The sequence below is a fragment of the Carassius gibelio genome, chromosome A11, assembly GCF_023724105.1.
Source record: "Carassius gibelio isolate Cgi1373 ecotype wild population from Czech Republic chromosome A11, carGib1.2-hapl.c, whole genome shotgun sequence".
NCBI lineage: Eukaryota > Metazoa > Chordata > Actinopteri > Cypriniformes > Cyprinidae > Carassius > Carassius gibelio.
Window position 1 is genome coordinate 24,909,287 of NC_068381.1, and position 13,917 is coordinate 24,923,203.

The following is a 13,917-nucleotide window of genomic DNA, read 5'->3' on the forward strand; positions in this document are numbered from 1 at the left end:
CAAAAAAAGGCACATTCTGCACACCCATTCCGATGTCTAGGGGAGACACGGACATGCTTTGGTATTGCCATTCGTCTCACAAAATGCAGGCTGGTGGGCCAGTTGATTCTAGAAAGAACAATTTCATCGCTACTCTGTAACCGCTTTACTACTTTGAAGGGTGCAATGCCATGTGGTTTTGATGTCACAGGCTTGCCATTTTGAAGCCTTATCACTAATTGCCACCTGGACATTGAGAATAATTTGTAATCTGCATTAAACTGAACGAGCGAATAATCAGCAATTTTGCGGATTAAAAATTGGTCTCACTTTCATTATTAACCTCACAACATGTCAGTTTTGTACCTTGACAGACCGACGATAGGCAGTTTTTCCTCTAGATAACGGTTGCCATGTGTGTTTTCAGATGCATGACACAAGTATTTTCACCTGGACAAGACCTTAATTACCAGTTCGAGGTATAAATTCAGCAATCACAGGATTCTGGCCAAAAAACTGAACCATGTGTGAGTCAACAAACATGTCCCTTGAATGCATGCAACACTATATATTTCAGTAAACCGTCCCTTCGGATGATTCTTGTATTGCCAAATTATTATCACATTGTTACAGTCACACACCAAAAGCAACAGGCCACTACAAAACCCTGCGCCCACACTGGCCACATTTATGGAAAGTGGCCCACAAGCTTGTGGCCAGTTAAAGCTGGCCAGTTCCCATATGGTCTAGCAGTTAGGATTCCTGGTTTTCTCGTACGCAGCCAGGGGTTGACTCCAGTTTTTCCTCTAGATAAAGGTTGCCGTGTGTGTTTTCAAATGGATGACACGAGTATTTTCACTTGGACAAGAGCTTAATTACCAGTTTGAGGAATCAATTCTGCAATCACAGGAATCTGCCCAAATACACTGAACCCCCGGGTTGAGTGAAAAAACAGATTCCCTGAATGCATACAACACTATATAATTCAGAAAACCGTCCTTTTGGATAATTCTTGTTTTGCCAAATTATTATCACATTGTTACAGTCACAGAACTAAAGCAACAGGCCACTACAAGGTCCTGCGCCCACGCTGACCACATGTATGGAAAGTGCGCCAGAAGCCCATGGCCAGTTTAAAGTGTCCAGATCCCATATGGTCTAGCGGTTAGGATTCCTGGTTTTCACCCAGGCGGCCCGTGTTCAACTCCCGGTATGGGAATGCATGCTCCTTTTTGCTTCCCTCCTCAAAAATCCAGCAAATCTTCCTACACCAGAAGTGACTTTTTGGCCAGCAGTAGAGCTACAGAACCCTGATATGTCGAGGTTCTGACTAGCCCTTAGCCCCTTCGATAGCTCAGCTGGTAGAGCAGAGGACTGTATGTTGGAGTGTTGGCCATCCTTAGGTCGCTGGTTCAACTCCGGCTCGAAGGAGGTGTTTTTTTCATGTTCCCACCAATGTTTTGGCTTGGAGCTGGCTTTCTCACAGCTGTCAGCAGAGCTTGAATTCGCAGTCCACAATTGGAAGGCAAAAGAGCTTTCCCTGACCGGGAATCGAACCCGGGCCGCGGCGGTGAGAACGCCGAATTCTAACCACTAGACCACCAGGGAGGGATGGTGGGCTGGAGGGCTCGTGGGCTGGAGGGCTCGTGGGCTGCTGGGCTGGTGGGCTGGAGGGCTGGAGGGCTGGTAGTCTGTTCTCCTGATAACAAGGTGAGAATGAGCAGATATCAATGCTTGCCACCGTCACATCGAAAACCAACAAGTCTGTAACAATCGGGGGTCTTTACTTTTGGTGGGCCAGTGGCGCAATGGATAACGCGTCTGACTACGGATCAGAAGATTCTAGGTTCGACTCCTGGCTGGCTCGCTCTGTGCTTGTTTTTCTCCGGCTTATTTTGTTGTTGTGTTTTTTTTCTCCAAAGTCCAAAAGAAAAGGCAACTCTCTAGGCATTCTTCTATTTTTTCCAAAAAAAGGCACATTCTGCACACCCATTCCGATGTCTAGGGGAGACACGGACATGCAGTCTCACAAAATGCAGGCTGGTGGGCCAGTTGATTCTAGAATGAACAATTTCATCGCTACTCTGTAACCGCTTTACTACTTTGAAGGGTGCAATGCCATGTGGTTTTGATGTCACAGGCTTGCCATTTTGAAGCCTTATCACTAATTGCCACCTGGACATTGAGAATAATTTGTAATCTGCATTAAACTGAACGAGCGAATAATCAGCATATTAAAAATTGGTCTCACTTTCATTATTAACCTCACAACATGTCAGTTTTGTACCTTGACAGACCGACGATAGGCAGTTTTTCCTCTAGATAACGGTTGCCATGTGTGTTTTCAGATGCATGACACAAGTATTTTCACCTGGACAAGACCTTAATTACCAGTTCGAGGTATAAATTCAGCAATCACAGGATTCTGGCCAAAAAACTGAACCATGTGTGAGTCAACAAACATGTCCCTTGAATGCATGCAACACTATATATTTCAGTAAACCGTCCCTTCGGATGATTCTTGTATTGCCAAATTATTATCACATTGTTACAGTCACACACCAAAAGCAACAGGCCACTACAAAACCCTGCGCCCACACTGGCCACATTTATGGAAAGTGGCCCACAAGCTTGTGGCCAGTTAAAGCTGGCCAGTTCCCATATGGTCTAGCAGTTAGGATTCCTGGTTTTCTCGTACGCAGCCAGGGGTTGACTCCAGTTTTTCCTCTAGATAAAGGTTGCCGTGTGTGTTTTCAAATGGATGACACGAGTATTTTCACTTGGACAAGAGCTTAATTACCAGTTTGAGGAATCAATTCTGCAATCACAGGAATCTGCCCAAATACACTGAACCCCCGGGTTGAGTGAAAAAACAGATTCCCTGAATGCATACAACACTATATAATTCAGAAAACCGTCCTTTTGGATAATTCTTGTTTTGCCAAATTATTATCACATTGTTACAGTCACAGAACTAAAGCAACAGGCCACTACAAGGTCCTGCGCCCACGCTGACCACATGTATGGAAAGTGCGCCAGAAGCCCATGGCCAGTTTAAAGTGTCCAGATCCCATATGGTCTAGCGGTTAGGATTCCTGGTTTTCACCCAGGCGGCCCGTGTTCAACTCCCGGTATGGGAATGCATGCTCCTTTTTGCTTCCCTCCTCAAAAATCCAGCAAATCTTCCTACACCAGAAGTGACTTTTTGGCCAGCAGTAGAGCTACAGAACCCTGATATGTCGAGGTTCTGACTAGCCCTTAGCCCCTTCGATAGCTCAGCTGGTAGAGCGGAGGACTGTAGGTTGGAGTGTTGGCCATCCTTAGGTCGCTGGTTCAACTCCGGCTCGAAGGAGGTGTTTTTTTCATGTTCCCACCAATGTTTTGGCTTGGAGCTGGCTTTCTCACAGCTGTCAGCAGAGCTTGAATTCGCAGTCCACAATTGGAAGGCAAAAGAGCTTTCCCTGACCGGGAATCGAACCCGGGCCGCAGCGGTGAGAACGCCGAATTCTAACCACTAGACCACCAGGGAGGGATGGTGGGCTGGAGGGCTCGTGGGCTGGAGGGCTCGTGGGCTGCTGGGCTGGTGGGCTGGAGGGCTGGAGGGCTGGTAGTCTGTTCTCCTGATAACAAGGTGAGAATGAGCAGATATCAATGCTTGCCACCGTCACATCGAAAACCAACAAGTCTGTAACAATCGGGGGTCTTTACTTTTGGTGGGCCAGTGGCGCAATGGATAACGCGTCTGACTACGGATCAGAAGATTCTAGGTTCGACTCCTGGCTGGCTCGCTCTGTGCTTGTTTTTCTCCGGCTTATTTTGTTGTTGTGTTTTTTTTCTCCAAAGTCCAAAAGAAAAGGCAACTCTCTAGGCATTCTTCTATTTTTTCCAAAAAAAGGCACATTCTGCACACCCATTCCGATGTCTAGGGGAGACACGGACATGCAGTCTCACAAAATGCAGGCTGGTGGGCCAGTTGATTCTAGAATGAACAATTTCATCGCTACTCTGTAACCGCTTTACTACTTTGAAGGGTGCAATGCCATGTGGTTTTGATGTCACAGGCTTGCCATTTTGAAGCCTTATCACTAATTGCCACCTGGACATTGAGAATAATTTGTAATCTGCATTAAACTGAACGAGCGAATAATCAGCATATTAAAAATTGGTCTCACTTTCATTATTAACCTCACAACATGTCAGTTTTGTACCTTGACAGACCGACGATAGGCAGTTTTTCCTCTAGATAACGGTTGCCATGTGTGTTTTCAGATGCATGACACAAGTATTTTCACCTGGACAAGACCTTAATTACCAGTTCGAGGTATAAATTCAGCAATCACAGGATTCTGGCCAAAAAACTGAACCATGTGTGAGTCAACAAACATGTCCCTTGAATGCATGCAACACTATATATTTCAGTAAACCGTCCCTTCGGATGATTCTTGTATTGCCAAATTATTATCACATTGTTACAGTCACACACCAAAAGCAACAGGCCACTACAAATCCCTGCGCCCACACTGGCCACATTTATGGAAAGTGGCCCACAAGCTTGTGGCCAGTTAAAGCTGGCCAGTTCCCATATGGGCTGGAGGGCTCGTGGGCTGGTGGGCAGGAGGGCTGGAGGGCTGGTGGGCTGGAGGGCTGGTAGTCTGTTCTCCTGATAACAAGGTGAGAATGAGCAGACATCAATGCTTGCCACCGTCACATCGAAAACCAACAAGTCTGTAACAATCGGGGGTCTTTACTAATGGTGGGCCAGTGGCGCAATGGATAACGCGTCTGACTACGGATCAGAAGATTCTAGGTTCGACTCCTGGCTGGCTCGCTCTGTGCTTGTTTTTCTCCGGCTTATTTTGTTGTTGTGTTTTTTTTCTCCAAAGTCCAAAAGAAAAGGCAACTCTCTAGGCATTCTTCTATTTTTTTCAAAAAAAGGCACATTCTGCACACCCATTCAGATGTCTAGGGGAGACACGGACATGCTTTGGTATTGCCATTCGTCTCACAAAATGCAGGCTGGTGGGCCAGTTGATTCTAGAAAGAACAATTTCATCGCTACTCTGTAACCGCTTTACTACTTTGAAGGGTGCAATGCCATGTGGTTTTGATGTCACAGGCTTGCCATTTTGAAGCCTTATCACTAATTGCCACCTGGACATTGAGAATAATTTGTAATCTGCATTAAACTGAACGAGCGAATAATCAGCAATTTTGCGGATTAAAAATTGGTCTCACTTTCATTATTAACCTCACAACATGTCAGTTTTGTACCTTGACAGACCGACGATAGGCAGTTTTTCCTCTAGATAACGGTTGCCATGTGTGTTTTCAGATGCATGACACAAGTATTTTCACCTGGACAAGACCTTAATTACCAGTTCGAGGTATAAATTCAGCAATCACAGGATTCTGGCCAAAAAACTGAACCATGTGTGAGTCAACAAACATGTCCCTTGAATGCATGCAACACTATATATTTCAGTAAACCGTCCCTTCGGATGATTCTTGTATTGCCAAATTATTATCACATTGTTACAGTCACACACCAAAAGCAACAGGCCACTACAAAACCCTGCGCCCACACTGGCCACATTTATGGAAAGTGGCCCACAAGCTTGTGGCCAGTTAAAGCTGGCCAGTTCCCATATGGTCTAGCAGTTAGGATTCCTGGTTTTCTCGTACGCAGCCAGGGGTTGACTCCAGTTTTTCCTCTAGATAAAGGTTGCCGTGTGTGTTTTCAAATGGATGACACGAGTATTTTCACTTGGACAAGAGCTTAATTACCAGTTTGAGGAATCAATTCTGTAATCACAGGAATCTGCCCAAATACACTGAACCCCCGGGTTGAGTGAAAAAACAGATTCCCTGAATGCATACAACACTATATAATTCAGAAAACCGTCCTTTTGGATAATTCTTGTTTTGCCAAATTATTATCACATTGTTACAGTCACAGAACTAAAGCAACAGGCCACTACAAGGTCCTGCGCCCACGCTGACCACATGTATGGAAAGTGCGCCAGAAGCCCATGGCCAGTTTAAAGTGTCCAGATCCCATATGGTCTAGCGGTTAGGATTCCTGGTTTTCACCCAGGCGGCCCGGGTTCAACTCCCGGTATGGGAATGCATGCTCCTTTTTGCTTCCCTCCTCAAAAATCCAGCAAATCTTCCTGCACCAGAAGTGACTTTTTGGCCAGCAGTAGAGCTACAGAACCCTGATATGTCGAGGTTCTGACTAGTCCTTAGCCCCTTCGATAGCTCAGCTGGTAGAGCGGAGGACTGTAGGTTGGAGTGTTGGCCATCCTTAGGTCGCTGGTTCAACTCCGGCTCGAAGGAGGTGTTTTTTTCATGTTCCCACCAATGTTTTGGCTTGGAGCTGGCTTTCTCACAGCTGTCAGCAGAGCTTGAATTCGCAGTCCACAATTGGAAGGCAAAAGAGCTTTCCCTGACCGGGAATCGAACCCGGGCCGCGGCGGTGAGAGCGCCGAATCCTAACCACTAGACCACCAGGGAGGGATGGTGGGCTGGAGGGCTCGTGGGCTGCTGGGCTGGTGGGCTGGAGGGCTGGAGGGCTGGTAGTCTGTTCTCCTGATAACAAGGTGAGAATGAGCAGACATCAATGCTTGCCACCGTCACATCGAAAACCAACAAGTCTGTAACAATCGGGGGTCTTTACTTTTGGTGGGCCAGTGGCGCAATGGATAACGCGTCTGACTACGGATCAGAAGATTCTAGGTTCGACTCCTGGCTGGCTCGCTCTGTGCTTGTTTTTCTCCGGCTTATTTTGTTGTTGTGTTTTTTTTTCTCCAAAGTCCAAAAGAAAAGGCAACTCTCTAGGCATTCTTCTATTTTTTCCAAAAAAAGGCACATTCTGCACACCCATTCCGATGTCTAGGGGAGACACGGACATGCAGTCTCACAAAATGCAGGCTGGTGGGCCAGTTGATTCTAGAATGAACAATTTCATCGCTACTCTGTAACCGCTTTACTACTTTGAAGGGTGCAATGCCATGTGGTTTTGATGTCACAGGCTTGCCATTTTGAAGCCTTATCACTAATTGCCACCTGGACATTGAGAATAATTTGTAATCTGCATTAAACTGAACGAGCGAATAATCAGCAATTTTGCGGATTAAAAATTGGTCTCACTTTCATTATTAACCTCACAACATGTCAGTTTTGTACCTTGACAGACCGACGATAGGCAGTTTTTCCTCTAGATAACGGTTGCCATGTGTGTTTTCAGATGCATGACACAAGTATTTTCACCTGGACAAGACCTTAATTACCAGTTCGAGGTATAAATTCAGCAATCACAGGATTCTGGCCAAAAAACTGAACCATGTGTGAGTCAACAAACATGTCCCTTGAATGCATGCAACACTATATATTTCAGTAAACCGTCCCTTCGGATGATTCTTGTATTGCCAAATTATTATCACATTGTTACAGTCACACACCAAAAGCAACAGGCCACTACAAAACCCTGCGCCCACACTGGCCACATTTATGGAAAGTGGCCCACAAGCTTGTGGCCAGTTAAAGCTGGCCAGTTCCCATATGGGCTGGAGGGCTCGTGGGCTGGTGGGCAGGAGGGCTGGAGGGCTGGTGGGCTGGTGGGCTGGTGGGCTGGTGGGCTGGTGGGCTGGAGGGCTGGTGGGCTGGAGGGCTGGTGGGCTGGAGGGCTGGTGGGCTGGAGGGCTGGTAGTCTGTTCTCCTGATAACAAGGTGAGAATGAGCAGACATCAATGCTTGCCACCGTCACATCGAAAACCAACAAGTCTGTAACAATCGGGGGTCTTACTAATGGTGGGCCAGTGGCGCAATGGATAACGCGTCTGACTACGGATCAGAAGATTCTAGGTTCGACTCCTGGCTGGCTCGCTCTGTGCTTGTTTTTCTCCGGCTTATTTTGTTGTTGTGTTTTTTTTCTCCAAAGTCCAAAAGAAAAGGCAACTCTCTAGGCATTCTTCTATTTTTTTTCAAAAAAAGGCACATTCTGCACACCCATTCCGATGTCTAGGGGAGACACGGACATGCTTTGGTATTGCCATTCGTCTCACAAAATGCAGGCTGGTGGGCCAGTTGATTCTAGAAAGAACAATTTCATCGCTACTCTGTAACCGCTTTACTACTTTGAAGGGTGCAATGCCATGTGGTTTTGATGTCACAGGCTTGCCATTTTGAAGCCTTATCACTAATTGCCACCTGGACATTGAGAATAATTTGTAATCTGCATTAAACTGAACGAGCGAATAATCAGCAATTTTGCAGATTAAAAATTGGTCTCACTTTCATTATTAACCTCACAACATGTCAGTTTTGTACCTTGACAGAAACCGTCCCTTCGGATGATTCTTGTATTGCCAAATTATTATCACATTGTTACAGTCACACACCAAAAGCAACAGGCCACTACAAAACCCTGCGCCCACACTGGCCACATTTATGGAAAGTGGCCCACAAGCTTGTGGCCAGTTAAAGCTGGCCAGTTCCCATATGGTCTAGCAGTTAGGATTCCTGGTTTTCTCGTACGCAGCCAGGGGTTGACTCCAGTTTTTCCTCTAGATAAAGGTTGCTGTGTGTGTTTTCAAATGGATGACACGAGTATTTTCACTTGGACAAGAGCTTAATTACCAGTTTGAGGAATCAATTCTGCAATCACAGGAATCTGCCCAAATACACTGAACCCCCGGGTTGAGTGAAAAAACAGATTCCCTGAATGCATACAACACTATATAATTCAGAAAACCGTCCTTTTGGATAATTCTTGTTTTGCCAAATTATTATCACATTGTTACAGTCACAGAACTAAAGCAACAGGCCACTACAAGGTCCTGCGCCCACGCTGACCACATGTATGGAAAGTGCGCCAGAAGCCCATGGCCAGTTTAAAGTGTCCAGATCCCATATGGTCTAGCGGTTAGGATTCCTGGTTTTCACCCAGGCGGCCCGGGTTCAACTCCCGGTATGGGAATGCATGCTCCTTTTTGCTTCCCTCCTCAAAAATCCAGCAAATCTTCCTGCACCAGAAGTGACTTTTTGGCCAGCAGTAGAGCTACAGAACCCTGATATGTCGAGGTTCTGACTAGCCCTTAGCCCCTTCGATAGCTCAGCTGGTAGAGCGGAGGACTGTAGGTTGGAGTGTTGGCCATCCTTAGGTCGCTGGTTCAACTCCGGCTCGAAGGAGGTGTTTTTTTCATGTTCCCACCAATGTTTTGGCTTGGAGCTGGCTTTCTCACAGCTGTCAGCAGAGCTTGAATTCGCAGTCCACAATTGGAAGGCAAAAGAGCTTTCCCTGACCGGGAATCGAACCCGGGCCGCGGCGGTGAGAGCGCCGAATCCTAACCACTAGACCACCAGGGATGGACGGTGGGCTGGAGGGCTCGTGGGCTGGTGGGCAGGAGGGCTGGAGGGCTCGTGGGCTGGTGGGCTGGTGGGCTGGAGGGCTGGTAATCTGTTCTCCTGATAACAAGGTGAGAATGAGCAGACATCAATGCTTGCCACCGTCACATCGAAAACCAACAAGTCTGTAACAATCGGGGGTCTTTACTAATGGTGGGCCAGTGGCGCAATGGATAACGCGTCTGACTACGGATCAGAAGATTCTAGGTTCGACTCCTGGCTGGCTCGCTCTGTGCTTGTTTTTCTCCGGCTTATTTTGTTGTTGTGTTTTTTTTCTCCAAAGTCCAATTTCTCCAAAAATCCAGCAAATCTTCCTGCACCAGAAGTGACTTTTTGGCCAGCAGTAGAGCTACAGAACCCTGATATGTCGAGGTTCTGACTAGCCCTTAGCCCCTTCGATAGCTCAGCTGGTAGAGCGGAGGACTGTAGGTTGGAGTGTTGGCCATCCTTAGGTCGCTGGTTCAACTCCGGCTCGAAGGAGGTGTTTTTTTCATGTTCCCACCAATGTTTTGGCTTGGAGCTGGCTTTCTCACAGCTGTCAGCAGAGCTTGAATTCGCAGTCCACAATTGGAAGGCAAAAGAGCTTTCCCTGACCGGGAATCGAACCCGGGCCGCGGCGGTGAGAGCGCCGAATCCTAACCACTAGACCACCAGGGATGGACGGTGGGCTGGAGGGCTCGTGGGCTGGTGGGCAGGAGGGCTGGAGGGCTCGTGGGCTGGTGGGCTGGTGGGCTGGTGGGCTGGAGGGCTGGTAATCTGTTCTCCTGATAACAAGGTGAGAATGAGCAGACATCAATGCTTGCCACCGTCACATCGAAAACCAACAAGTCTGTAACAATCGGGGGTCTTTACTAATGGTGGGCCAGTGGCGCAATGGATAACGCGTCTGACTACGGATCAGAAGATTCTAGGTTCGACTCCTGGCTGGCTCGCTCTGTGCTTGTTTTTCTCCGGCTTATTTTGTTGTTGTGTTTTTTTTCTCCAAAGTCCAAAAGAAAAGGCAACTCTCTAGGCATTCTTCTATTTTTTCCAAAAAAAGGCACATTCTGCACACCCATTCCGATGTCTAGGGGAGACACGGACATGCTTTGGTATTGCCATTCGTCTCACAAAATGCAGGCTGGTGGGCCAGTTGATTCTAGAAAGAACAATTTCATCGCTACTCTGTAACCGCTTTACTACTTTGAAGGGTGCAATGCCATGTGGTTTTGATGTCACAGGCTTGCCATTTTGAAGCCTTATCACTAATTGCCACCTGGACATTGAGAATAATTTGTAATCTGCATTAAACTGAACGAGCGAATAATCAGCAATTTTGCGGATTAAAAATTGGTCTCACTTTCATTATTAACCTCACAACATGTCAGTTTTGTACCTTGACAGACCGACGATAGGCAGTTTTTCCTCTAGATAACGGTTGCCATGTGTGTTTTCAGATGCATGACACAAGTATTTTCACCTGGACAAGACCTTAATTACCAGTTCGAGGTATAAATTCAGCAATCACAGGATTCTGGCCAAAAAACTGAACCATGTGTGAGTCAACAAACATGTCCCTTGAATGCATGCAACACTATATATTTCAGTAAACCGTCCCTTCGGATGATTCTTGTATTGCCAAATTATTATCACATTGTTACAGTCACACACCAAAAGCAACAGGCCACTACAAAACCCTGCGCCCACACTGGCCACATTTATGGAAAGTGGCCCACAAGCTTGTGGCCAGTTAAAGCTGGCCAGTTCCCATATGGTCTAGCAGTTAGGATTCCTGGTTTTCTCGTACGCAGCCAGGGGTTGACTCCAGTTTTTCCTCTAGATAAAGGTTGCCGTGTGTGTTTTCAAATGGATGACACGAGTATTTTCACTTGGACAAGAGCTTAATTACCAGTTTGAGGAATCAATTCTGCAATCACAGGAATCTGCCCAAATACACTGAACCCCCGGGTTGAGTGAAAAAACAGATTCCCTGAATGCATACAACACTATATAATTCAGAAAACCGTCCTTTTGGATAATTCTTGTTTTGCCAAATTATTATCACATTGTTACAGTCACAGAACTAAAGCAACAGGCCACTACAAGGTCCTGCGCCCACGCTGACCACATGTATGGAAAGTGCGCCAGAAGCCCATGGCCAGTTTAAAGTGTCCAGATCCCATATGGTCTAGCGGTTAGGATTCCTGGTTTTCACCCAGGCGGCCCGTGTTCAACTCCCGGTATGGGAATGCATGCTCCTTTTTGCTTCCCTCCTCAAAAATCCAGCAAATCTTCCTACACCAGAAGTGACTTTTTGGCCAGCAGTAGAGCTACAGAACCCTGATATGTCGAGGTTCTGACTAGCCCTTAGCCCCTTCGATAGCTCAGCTGGTAGAGCAGAGGACTGTATGTTGGAGTGTTGGCCATCCTTAGGTCGCTGGTTCAACTCCGGCTCGAAGGAGGTGTTTTTTTCATGTTCCCACCAATGTTTTGGCTTGGAGCTGGCTTTCTCACAGCTGTCAGCAGAGCTTGAATTCGCAGTCCACAATTGGAAGGCAAAAGAGCTTTCCCTGACCGGGAATCGAACCCGGGCCGCGGCGGTGAGAACGCCGAATTCTAACCACTAGACCACCAGGGAGGGATGGTGGGCTGGAGGGCTCGTGGGCTGGAGGGCTCGTGGGCTGCTGGGCTGGTGGGCTGGAGGGCTGGAGGGCTGGTAGTCTGTTCTCCTGATAACAAGGTGAGAATGAGCAGATATCAATGCTTGCCACCGTCACATCGAAAACCAACAAGTCTGTAACAATCGGGGGTCTTTACTTTTGGTGGGCCAGTGGCGCAATGGATAACGCGTCTGACTACGGATCAGAAGATTCTAGGTTCGACTCCTGGCTGGCTCGCTCTGTGCTTGTTTTTCTCCGGCTTATTTTGTTGTTGTGTTTTTTTTCTCCAAAGTCCAAAAGAAAAGGCAACTCTCTAGGCATTCTTCTATTTTTTCCAAAAAAAGGCACATTCTGCACACCCATTCCGATGTCTAGGGGAGACACGGACATGCAGTCTCACAAAATGCAGGCTGGTGGGCCAGTTGATTCTAGAATGAACAATTTCATCGCTACTCTGTAACCGCTTTACTACTTTGAAGGGTGCAATGCCATGTGGTTTTGATGTCACAGGCTTGCCATTTTGAAGCCTTATCACTAATTGCCACCTGGACATTGAGAATAATTTGTAATCTGCATTAAACTGAACGAGCGAATAATCAGCATATTAAAAATTGGTCTCACTTTCATTATTAACCTCACAACATGTCAGTTTTGTACCTTGACAGACCGACGATAGGCAGTTTTTCCTCTAGATAACGGTTGCCATGTGTGTTTTCAGATGCATGACACAAGTATTTTCACCTGGACAAGACCTTAATTACCAGTTCGAGGTATAAATTCAGCAATCACAGGATTCTGGCCAAAAAACTGAACCATGTGTGAGTCAACAAACATGTCCCTTGAATGCATGCAACACTATATATTTCAGTAAACCGTCCCTTCGGATGATTCTTGTATTGCCAAATTATTATCACATTGTTACAGTCACACACCAAAAGCAACAGGCCACTACAAAACCCTGCGCCCACACTGGCCACATTTATGGAAAGTGGCCCACAAGCTTGTGGCCAGTTAAAGCTGGCCAGTTCCCATATGGTCTAGCAGTTAGGATTCCTGGTTTTCTCGTACGCAGCCAGGGGTTGACTCCAGTTTTTCCTCTAGATAAAGGTTGCCGTGTGTGTTTTCAAATGGATGACACGAGTATTTTCACTTGGACAAGAGCTTAATTACCAGTTTGAGGAATCAATTCTGCAATCACAGGAATCTGCCCAAATACACTGAACCCCCGGGTTGAGTGAAAAAACAGATTCCCTGAATGCATACAACACTATATAATTCAGAAAACCGTCCTTTTGGATAATTCTTGTTTTGCCAAATTATTATCACATTGTTACAGTCACAGAACTAAAGCAACAGGCCACTACAAGGTCCTGCGCCCACGCTGACCACATGTATGGAAAGTGCGCCAGAAGCCCATGGCCAGTTTAAAGTGTCCAGATCCCATATGGTCTAGCGGTTAGGATTCCTGGTTTTCACCCAGGCGGCCCGTGTTCAACTCCCGGTATGGGAATGCATGCTCCTTTTTGCTTCCCTCCTCAAAAATCCAGCAAATCTTCCTACACCAGAAGTGACTTTTTGGCCAGCAGTAGAGCTACAGAACCCTGATATGTCGAGGTTCTGACTAGCCCTTAGCCCCTTCGATAGCTCAGCTGGTAGAGCGGAGGACTGTAGGTTGGAGTGTTGGCCATCCTTAGGTCGCTGGTTCAACTCCGGCTCGAAGGAGGTGTTTTTTTCATGTTCCCACCAATGTTTTGGCTTGGAGCTGGCTTTCTCACAGCTGTCAGCAGAGCTTGAATTCGCAGTCCACAATTGGAAGGCAAAAGAGCTTTCCCTGACCGGGAATCGAACCCGGGCCGCAGCGGTGAGAACGCCGAATTCTAACCACTAGACCACC

At 46.8% G+C, this 13,917-nt stretch overlaps 13 non-coding genes across 13 annotated transcripts; 10 read left to right on the forward strand and 3 right to left on the reverse strand.

Annotated features, from left to right (window-relative positions):
- Positions 1-1,773: 1,773 nt before the first annotated feature.
- On the forward strand, positions 1,774-1,846 carry trnar-acg (transfer RNA arginine (anticodon ACG)). The gene has a single exon. It is a non-coding gene; the product is annotated as a tRNA-Arg (tRNA).
- A 1,848-nt stretch (positions 1,847-3,694) lies between these two features.
- Positions 3,695-3,767, forward strand: trnar-acg (transfer RNA arginine (anticodon ACG)). The gene has a single exon. It is a non-coding gene; the product is annotated as a tRNA-Arg (tRNA).
- Positions 3,768-4,734: 967 nt separating this feature from the next.
- On the forward strand, positions 4,735-4,807 carry trnar-acg (transfer RNA arginine (anticodon ACG)). Its single transcript has one exon. It is a non-coding gene; the product is annotated as a tRNA-Arg (tRNA).
- Positions 4,808-6,031: 1,224 nt separating this feature from the next.
- On the forward strand, positions 6,032-6,103 carry trnae-uuc (transfer RNA glutamic acid (anticodon UUC)). Its single transcript has one exon. It is a non-coding gene; the product is annotated as a tRNA-Glu (tRNA).
- A 317-nt stretch (positions 6,104-6,420) lies between these two features.
- On the reverse strand, positions 6,421-6,492 carry trnae-cuc (transfer RNA glutamic acid (anticodon CUC)). The gene has a single exon. It is a non-coding gene; the product is annotated as a tRNA-Glu (tRNA).
- A 170-nt stretch (positions 6,493-6,662) lies between these two features.
- On the forward strand, positions 6,663-6,735 carry trnar-acg (transfer RNA arginine (anticodon ACG)). The gene has a single exon. It is a non-coding gene; the product is annotated as a tRNA-Arg (tRNA).
- A 1,055-nt stretch (positions 6,736-7,790) lies between these two features.
- Positions 7,791-7,863, forward strand: trnar-acg (transfer RNA arginine (anticodon ACG)). The gene has a single exon. It is a non-coding gene; the product is annotated as a tRNA-Arg (tRNA).
- A 1,021-nt stretch (positions 7,864-8,884) lies between these two features.
- On the forward strand, positions 8,885-8,956 carry trnae-uuc (transfer RNA glutamic acid (anticodon UUC)). The gene has a single exon. It is a non-coding gene; the product is annotated as a tRNA-Glu (tRNA).
- A 317-nt stretch (positions 8,957-9,273) lies between these two features.
- Positions 9,274-9,345, reverse strand: trnae-cuc (transfer RNA glutamic acid (anticodon CUC)). Its single transcript has one exon. It is a non-coding gene; the product is annotated as a tRNA-Glu (tRNA).
- Positions 9,346-9,539: 194 nt separating this feature from the next.
- Positions 9,540-9,612, forward strand: trnar-acg (transfer RNA arginine (anticodon ACG)). Its single transcript has one exon. It is a non-coding gene; the product is annotated as a tRNA-Arg (tRNA).
- Positions 9,613-9,969: 357 nt separating this feature from the next.
- On the reverse strand, positions 9,970-10,041 carry trnae-cuc (transfer RNA glutamic acid (anticodon CUC)). The gene has a single exon. It is a non-coding gene; the product is annotated as a tRNA-Glu (tRNA).
- Positions 10,042-10,243: 202 nt separating this feature from the next.
- trnar-acg (transfer RNA arginine (anticodon ACG)) lies at positions 10,244-10,316 on the forward strand. The gene has a single exon. It is a non-coding gene; the product is annotated as a tRNA-Arg (tRNA).
- A 1,871-nt stretch (positions 10,317-12,187) lies between these two features.
- On the forward strand, positions 12,188-12,260 carry trnar-acg (transfer RNA arginine (anticodon ACG)). The gene has a single exon. It is a non-coding gene; the product is annotated as a tRNA-Arg (tRNA).
- Positions 12,261-13,917: the final 1,657 nt, after the last annotated feature.